General features: G+C 52.1%; 1 long non-coding RNA gene across 1 annotated transcript; it reads right to left on the bottom strand.

The window, feature by feature from the left end:
• Nucleotides 1-1,796: 1,796 nt before the first annotated feature.
• Nucleotides 1,797-6,133, bottom strand: LOC140406438 (uncharacterized). The gene is made up of 2 exons (XR_011939150.1): nucleotides 5,978-6,133; nucleotides 1,797-1,944 (listed from the first exon to the last, which is right to left on the bottom strand). It is a non-coding gene; the product is annotated as an uncharacterized lncRNA (long non-coding RNA).
• Nucleotides 6,134-7,487: the final 1,354 nt, after the last annotated feature.

Genomic DNA, 7,487 nt, shown 5'->3' with positions numbered 1-7,487 from the left:
TATCGGGTGCTCCCTGTTTTGTAATTGGGTATCGGGTGCTCCAGTGTGTTGTAATTGGGTATCGGGTGCTCCCTCAGTGCTGTAATTGGGTATCGGGTGCTCCAGTGTGTTGTAATTGGTTATCGGGTGCTCCCTCAGTGTTGTAATTGGTTATCGGGTGCTCCCTCAGTGTTGTAATTGGGTATCGGGTGCTCCCTCAGTGTTGTAATTGGGTATCGGGTGCTCCCTCAGTGTTGTAATTGGGAATCGGGTGCTCCGTCAGTGTTGTAATTGGGTATCGGGTGCTCCCTCAGTGCTGTAATTGGGTATCGGGTGCTCCCTCAGTGTTGTAATTGGGTATCGGGTGCTCCCTCAGTGTTGTAATTGGGTCGGGTGCTCCCTCAGTGTTGTAATTGGGTATCGGGTGCTCCCTCAGTGTTGTAATTGGGTATTGGGTGCTCCCTCAGTGTTGTAATTGGGTATCGGGTGCTCCCTCAGTGTTGTAATTGGGTATCGGGTGCTCCCTCAGTGTTGTAATTGTAAAGCAGAGCGGCTGAAAGGGTCGCAGTCCTCAGCAATGGCAGAGAGCTGGATAGACACGATAGGTACAGGTGCTCCAGGAGGGACAGAGGTGCAGGAAAGGGGAGTTGCCTTTTTCATTAAGGGGAGCGTCACGGCAGCAGTCAAAAGATGAAATAACCGAGGAATCATCCAGCGATGTTTTGTGGGTGGAACCAAGGATGGGATGGTGACCTCATTGGGATTGTACCCAAACAGTCAACAGGAATTAGAAGCTGAAATATGCAGGGAGATTGGGGAAACTTGCAGGGTAGGGGGAGTCTGAGGGGGGGAGGAGGGGGGGACAGAGGGGGAGATATTGGGGGGGAGAGGGATACAGAGGGGGTAGAGGGTGGGGGGGGAAGACAGAGGGGGAGAGGGTAAATACCAGTCCTGGAGTGAGCAGGGAGAGTGGGGGAGGGGAAAGTGTCGGATATCTATCAGGATTTGTTGGAGGCGGAGGAGACCCCGGTGGAGGAACTGAAGGGCAAGTGGGAGGAGTTAGGTGGGGAGTTAGAGGCGGGTCTGTGGGCAGATGCCCGCAGGGTTAATTCCTCCTCATCATGTGCCAGGCTCAGCCTAGTACAGTTTAAGGTGGTACACCGGGCACACATGAAGGTGGCGAGGATGAGCAAGTTTTTCGGGGTAGACGATAGATGTGCGAGAAGCCCAGCAAACCACGTCCACATGTTTTGGGCATGCCCGAAGCTTAGAGGGTTTTGCTCGAGCAATGTCCAAGGTGCTCGACACCCGGGCGGTGCCGAGTCCGGAGGTGGCGATCTTTGGAGTGTCAGAAGATCCCGGAGTACAGGGAGTGAAATAGGCCGACGTTCTGGCCTTTGCCTCCCTGGTAGCCCGGAGACGGATCCTTTTAATGTGGAGGCACTCGGAGCCCCCGAGCGTGGAGACTTGGCTCAGTGACATGGCTGGGTTCCTCAAGCTGGAGAAAATAAAGTTTGCCTTGAGGGGGTCAATGCTGGGGTTCTCTCGGAGGACGCAGCCGTTCGTCGACTTTCTTGGGGCGAATTAAAGTGTCGGCAGAAGCAGCACTCTGAAGGGGGGGGGGAAAGTGCAATATGGTTAAGGGATGTACAGGAGGGGTTGGGTGGGAAATATCTCCTTTACTATGTTGATGGTTATGTTGTTATTGCTTTTGTTATTGTTATCAATAAAAATATATTTTTTTGAAACAACTAAACTGTTGCAGCGTTCGGCCGTGTTTATAAAATGGGTTTTATAAAACAGATTGGGGGCAGTCCCAGGATGTTGCTGTGCCTTTATTATTTCAATAATGCTTTGCTGTAATCAATTTCCAGCTTTCTCTTCCCGAGGAGAGTTGATTTTGAAGCTTGGACGACGCAAAGAGAATCCTTCCTCGGCGAGGAATCCTCAGACAGGAGTTCGAACCTGAGAGAAACAGAATAAATGTCAATGTGTCTTTGTCCGTCATTATTGGGGTTTCATTATTCTGATGGCTACTCAAGTGTTGGGCTCTTTTGTTTTTTTGGAAGCGGGGGGGGTGGGGGTGGGAGGGTGCAGGAGTCTCAGTGTCTCTGGGGGGCGGGGGGGGGGGTGCAGGAGTCTCAGTGTCTCTGGGGGGCGGGGGGGGTGCAGGAGTCTCAGTGTCTCTGGGGGGGCGGGGGTGGGGGGGAGAGGCAGGAGTCAGTGTCTCTGGGGGGAGTGGGAGACCGGTGACATTTTCACACTGAGGGTTGGGTGAGTTATTCCAGTGAACAAGATGTCGTGTGGGAACAGGAGGGAGCGCAGCCTCAGGTGATTAAGGAGGTGGAGTGTGGGAACAGGAGGGAGCGCAGCCTCAGGTGATTAAGGAGGTGGAGTGTGGGAGCAGGAGGGAGCGCAGCCTCAGGTGATTAAGGAGGTGGAGTGTGGGAGCAGGAGGGAGCGCAGCCTCAGGTGATTAAGGAGGTGGAGTGTGGGAACAGGAGGGAGCGCAGCCTCAGGTGATTAAGGAGGTGGAGTGTGGGAACAGGAGGGAGCGCAGCCTCAGGTGATTAAGGAGGTGGAGTGTGGGAGCAGGAGGGAGCGCAGCCTCAGGTGGTTAAGGAGGTGGAGTGTGGGAGCAGGAGGGAGCGCAGCCTCAGGTGATTAAGGAGGTGGAGTGTGGGAGCAGGAGGGAGCGCAGCCTCAGGTGGTTAAGGAGGTGGAGTGTGGGAACAGGAGGGAGCGCAGCCTCAGGTGATTAAGGAGGTGGAGTGTGGGAGCAGGAGGGAGCGCAGCCTCAGGTGATTAAGGAGGTGGAGTGTGGGAACAGGAGGGAGCGCAGCCTCAGGTGATTAAGGAGGTGGAGTGTGGGAGCAGGAGGGAGCGCAGCCTCAGGTGATTAAGGAGGTGGAGTGTGGGAGCAGGAGGGAGCGCAGCCTCAGGTGATTAAGGAGGTGGAGTGTGGGAACAGGAGGGAGCGCAGCCTCAGGTGATTAAGGAGGTGGAGTGTGGGAACAGGAGGGAGCGCAGCCTCAGGCGATTAAGGAGGTGGAGTGTGGGAGCAGGAGGGAGCGCAGCCTCAGGTGGTTAAGGAGGTGGAGTGTGGGAGCAGGAGGGAGCGCAGCCTCAGGTGATTAAGGAGGTGGAGTGTGGGAGCAGGAGGGAGCGCAGCCTCAGGTGGTTAAGGAGGTGGAGTGTGGGAACAGGAGGGAGCGCAGCCTCAGGTGATTAAGGAGGTGGAGTGTGGGAGCAGGAGGGAGCGCAGCCTCAGGTGATTAAGGAGGTGGGGAGCAGGAGGGAACACCCCCTCAGGAAGGGATTAAGGAGGTGGGGCAGGAGGGAACGTAGCCTCAGGTGATTAAGGGGCAGGAGGGAACGCAGCCTCAGGAAGTGATTAAGGAGAAGTGGGGAGCAGGAGGGGTCTGGTGTGTTTAATAAATTAAATAGTGGATTTGCACCTTCATTTCATTTAAACTCTCCCCATGTGGGTCAGGGTTTTGTAAGGGGGTGAACGGAACCCCCCCCCAGCTCTGTATCTACATTGGCAATAAAATGTGTAAACAACCAACCTGACCCGAGGATTATGTATTTTATCCAGGGGGGATATTTTTGGGGAAGAATGTGTGGGGGGGAGGGGAGTATAATAGGGTTGAAAATATTTGGGGGGGAATATTTGTAGAAAAAAAAAATAACGGGGGGGCAATTTGAGGGGGGTATAAAATTGGGGGGGGGGAAATAATTTTTGCCGGGGGGCAAATTTGAGGGGGGAAATTTGAGGGGGGGGCAATTTGAGGCAGGCAAAATTTGAGGGGGGGGCAATTTGAGGGGCAAATTTGAGGGGGGGGCAATTTGAGGGGGGGGCAAATTTGAGGGGGGGGCAAATTTGAGGGGGCATAAAATTGGGGGGGAAATAATTTTGGCTGGGGGGCAATTTGAGGGGGCATAAAATTGGGGGGGAAATAATTTTGGCTGGGGGGCAAATTTGAGGGGGGGGCAATTTGAGGGGGGGGGCAAATTTGAGGGGGGCAAATTTGAGGGGGGCAAATTTGAGGGGGGGGCAAATTTGAGGGGGGGCAAATTTGAGGGGGGGCAAATTTGAGGGGGGGGCAATTTGAGGGGGCATAAAATTGGGGGGGGGAAATAATTTCGGCCGGGGGGGCAAATTTGAGGGGGGAATATTTGTAGAAAAAAAATGAGGGGGGGGGAGAAATAATTTTGCCGGGGGGGGGGGGGGGGGGGCAAATTTGAGGTTTAAATTTGAGGGGGCTTAAATTTGGGGGGGTATTAATTTTGGCCGGGGGGCAAATTTGAGGGGGGGATAAAATTGGCGGGGGGGGGATAAAATTGGCGGGGGGGGGGGGGGAACAGAACCCAGCAGGAGGGGCAGAATCCAGCAAGGGGGCCGAACCCAGCCAGGGGGGGGGGCAGAGAAAGACAGAGAGAGAGAAAGGACAGAGAGAGAAAGAAAGACAGAGAGAGAGAGAGAAAGAAAGACAGAGAGAGAGAGAGAAAGAAAGACAGAGAGAGAGAGAGAGAGAAAGAAAGACAGAGAGAGAGAGAGAAAGAAAGACAGAGAGAGAAAGAGAGAAAGAAAGACAGAGAGAGAGAGAGAGAAAGAAAGACAGAGAGAGAGAGAGAAGGAAAGACAGAGAGAGAGAGAGAGAAGGAAAGACAGAGAGAGAGAGAGAGAAGGAAAGACAGAGAGAGAGAGAAGGAAAGACAGAGAGAGAGAAAGGCAGAGAGAGAGAAAGGCAGAGAGAGAGAAAGGCAGAGAGAGAGAGAAAGGCAGAGAGAGAGAAAGGCAGAGAGAGAGAGAAAGGCAGAGAGAGAGAAAGACAGAGAGAGAGAAAGGCAGAGAGAGAGAAAGACAGAGAGAGAGAAAGACAGAGAGAGAGAAAGGCAGAGAGAGAGAAAGGACAGAGAGAGAGAAAGAAGGACAGAGAGAGACAGAGAGAAAAAGGAGAGAGAGAGAAAGACAGAGAGAGAGAAAGGACAGAGAGAGAGAAAGGCAGAGAGAGAGAGAGGCAGAGAGAGAGAAAGGCAGAGAGAGAGAAAGGCAGAGAGAGAGAGAGGCAGAGAGAGAGAAAGGCAGAGAGAGAGAAAGGCAGAGAGAGAGAAAGGCAGAGAGAGAGAAAGGCAGAGAGAGAGAAAGGCAGAGAGAGAGAAAGACAGAGAGAGAGAAAGACAGAGAGAGAGAAAGGCAGAGAGAGAGAAAGGACAGAGAGAGAGAAAGAAGGACAGAGAGAGACAGAGAGAAAAAGGAGAGAGAGAGAAAGACAGAGAGAGAGAAAGGACAGAGAGAGAGAAAGGCAGAGAGAGAGAAAGGACAGAGAGAGAGAAAGAAGGACAGAGAGAGACAGAGAGAAAAAGGAGAGAGAGAGAAAGACAGAGAGAGAGAAAGGACAGAGAGAGAGAAAGAAGGACAGAGAGAGACAGAGAGAAAAAGGAGAGAGAGAGAGAGAAAGACAGAGAGAGAAAGACAGAGAGAGAAAGAAGGACAGAGAGAGAGAAAGAAGGACAGAGAGAGAGAAAGGAGGACAGAGAGAGAGAAAGAAGGACAGAGAGAGAGAAAGAAGGACAGAGAGAGAGAAAGAAGGACAGAGAGAGAGAAAGAAGGACAGAGAGAGAGAAAGAAGGACAGAGAGAGAGAGAAAGAAGGATAGAGAGAGGGAAAGAAGGACAGAGAGAGAGAAAGGACAGAGAGAGAGAAAGAAGGACAGAGAGAGAGACAGAGACAAAGACACAGAGAGAGAGACAGAGACAAAGACAGAGAGAGAGACAGAGACAAAGACAGAGACGGTGAGAAAGTCAGCGTGGAGAAAAGCTGGATCGTACATCATAATGCAATTAAAGACAGAGATTGAAACAGGAAAAAGTCAGGGAGAGAGAGAGATTGGGTGGAATGCAGTGAGAGAGAGAGAGTGGATTGAAAAGAGACAGAGTCAATAGCAGAATGAGGCAGGAATCAAAGAGACAGAAATTGGAGTTTCATACTCACCTTTCCACGTGATCTCCATGGCTTGATTCACCCTCAGCTCAGCCTCGGTGGTGGGGAGAGAGATCTCAGTCAGGAGTGTACTGTGGGGTGTAAAATATCAGAGCTGGGACTCCATGCTCACACACACATTCACACACACAGAGCGAAGACACCTATACTTACCAAGTCCACATGGTGAAGAGAGAGAAAATGGAGTCCTACTCTTTAAATACCCCAAATGAGTCACAAAAAGAATCCCCACCTTCCCACTAATGATACCCAACCAGCTCACGGTTACCCTCACCTGAACACACCTCCTCCAGGTCTGGGCCAGACCAAGAGAAACCTCAGAGATTGGGAGGGTGTGTTGTCAACCCCTGCTCAATGGATTATCCCAGGGCTGTGTCTCTCTCTCTCTTGCCCCTCACCTCAGCACCTCAGCCACAATGCAGATTCCAATGAACACCATCTACAACTGGCCATTGCAGCTTGATCATCTTCGACTACAGAAGGTACAGCCAATCCTGATTTGCTGCTTTATGTTAAGTTTCCACAGACATCCATTTCTTCCAAACACTCTTGCTGCTTTTACAGCGGGAGCTCACGTGTGTCTGTGTGTGTCTGTGTGTGTGTGTGTCCCTGTGTGTGTGCATTTAGGCAATCGCTACAGTTTAGAGCTGGAAAACGTTACACATTTCAGAATCTTAGCACTCGCTGAGCAACGGGGAGACATCTGATGCTTAAACAAGTAGCCTCAGAGAGAGACAGGAGGCTCAGCTCTCTGTAAACTGTACCTCACACACACAGCTCCTGTGTCACAGGCAATCCAGGCTCAGCTCTCTGTAAACTGTACCTCACACACACAGCTCCTGTGTCACAGGCAATCCAGGCTCAGCTCTCTGTAAACTGTACCCCACACACACTCAGCTCCTGTGTCACAGGCAATCCAGGCTCAGCTCTCTGTAAACTGTACCCCACACACACACTCAGCTACACAACAACTCCTGTGTCACAGGCAATCCAGGCCCAGCTCTCTATAAACTGTAACCCCCACACACACTCAGCTCCTGTGTCACAGGCAATCCAGGCCCAGCTCTCTGTAAACTGTACCCCACACACACTCAGCTACACAACAGCTCCTGTGTCACAGGCAATCCAGGCTCAGCTCTCTGTAAACTGTATCCCGCACTCACACTCAGCTACACAACAACTCCTGTGTCACAGGCAATCCAGGCCCAGCTCTCTATAAACTGTACCCCCCACACACACTCAGCTACACAACAGCTCCTGTGTCACAGGCAATCCAGGCTCAGCTCTCTGTAAACTGTACCCCACACACACTCAGCTACACAACAACTCCTGTGCCACAGGCAATCCAGGCCCAGCTCTCTGTAAACTGTATCCCGCACTCACACTCAGCTACGCAACAACTCCTGTGCCACAGGCAATCCAGGCCCAGCTCTCTGTAAACTGTACCCCACACTCACACTCAGCTACACAACAACTCCTGTGTCACAGGCAATCCAGGCTC

Source organism: Scyliorhinus torazame, unplaced genomic scaffold (genome assembly GCF_047496885.1).
Source record: "Scyliorhinus torazame isolate Kashiwa2021f unplaced genomic scaffold, sScyTor2.1 scaffold_528, whole genome shotgun sequence".
Classification (NCBI taxonomy): domain Eukaryota; kingdom Metazoa; phylum Chordata; class Chondrichthyes; order Carcharhiniformes; family Scyliorhinidae; genus Scyliorhinus; species Scyliorhinus torazame.
The sequence above is the reverse complement of the archived record's forward strand: the minus strand, read 5'-3'. Positions and strand labels throughout refer to the sequence as shown.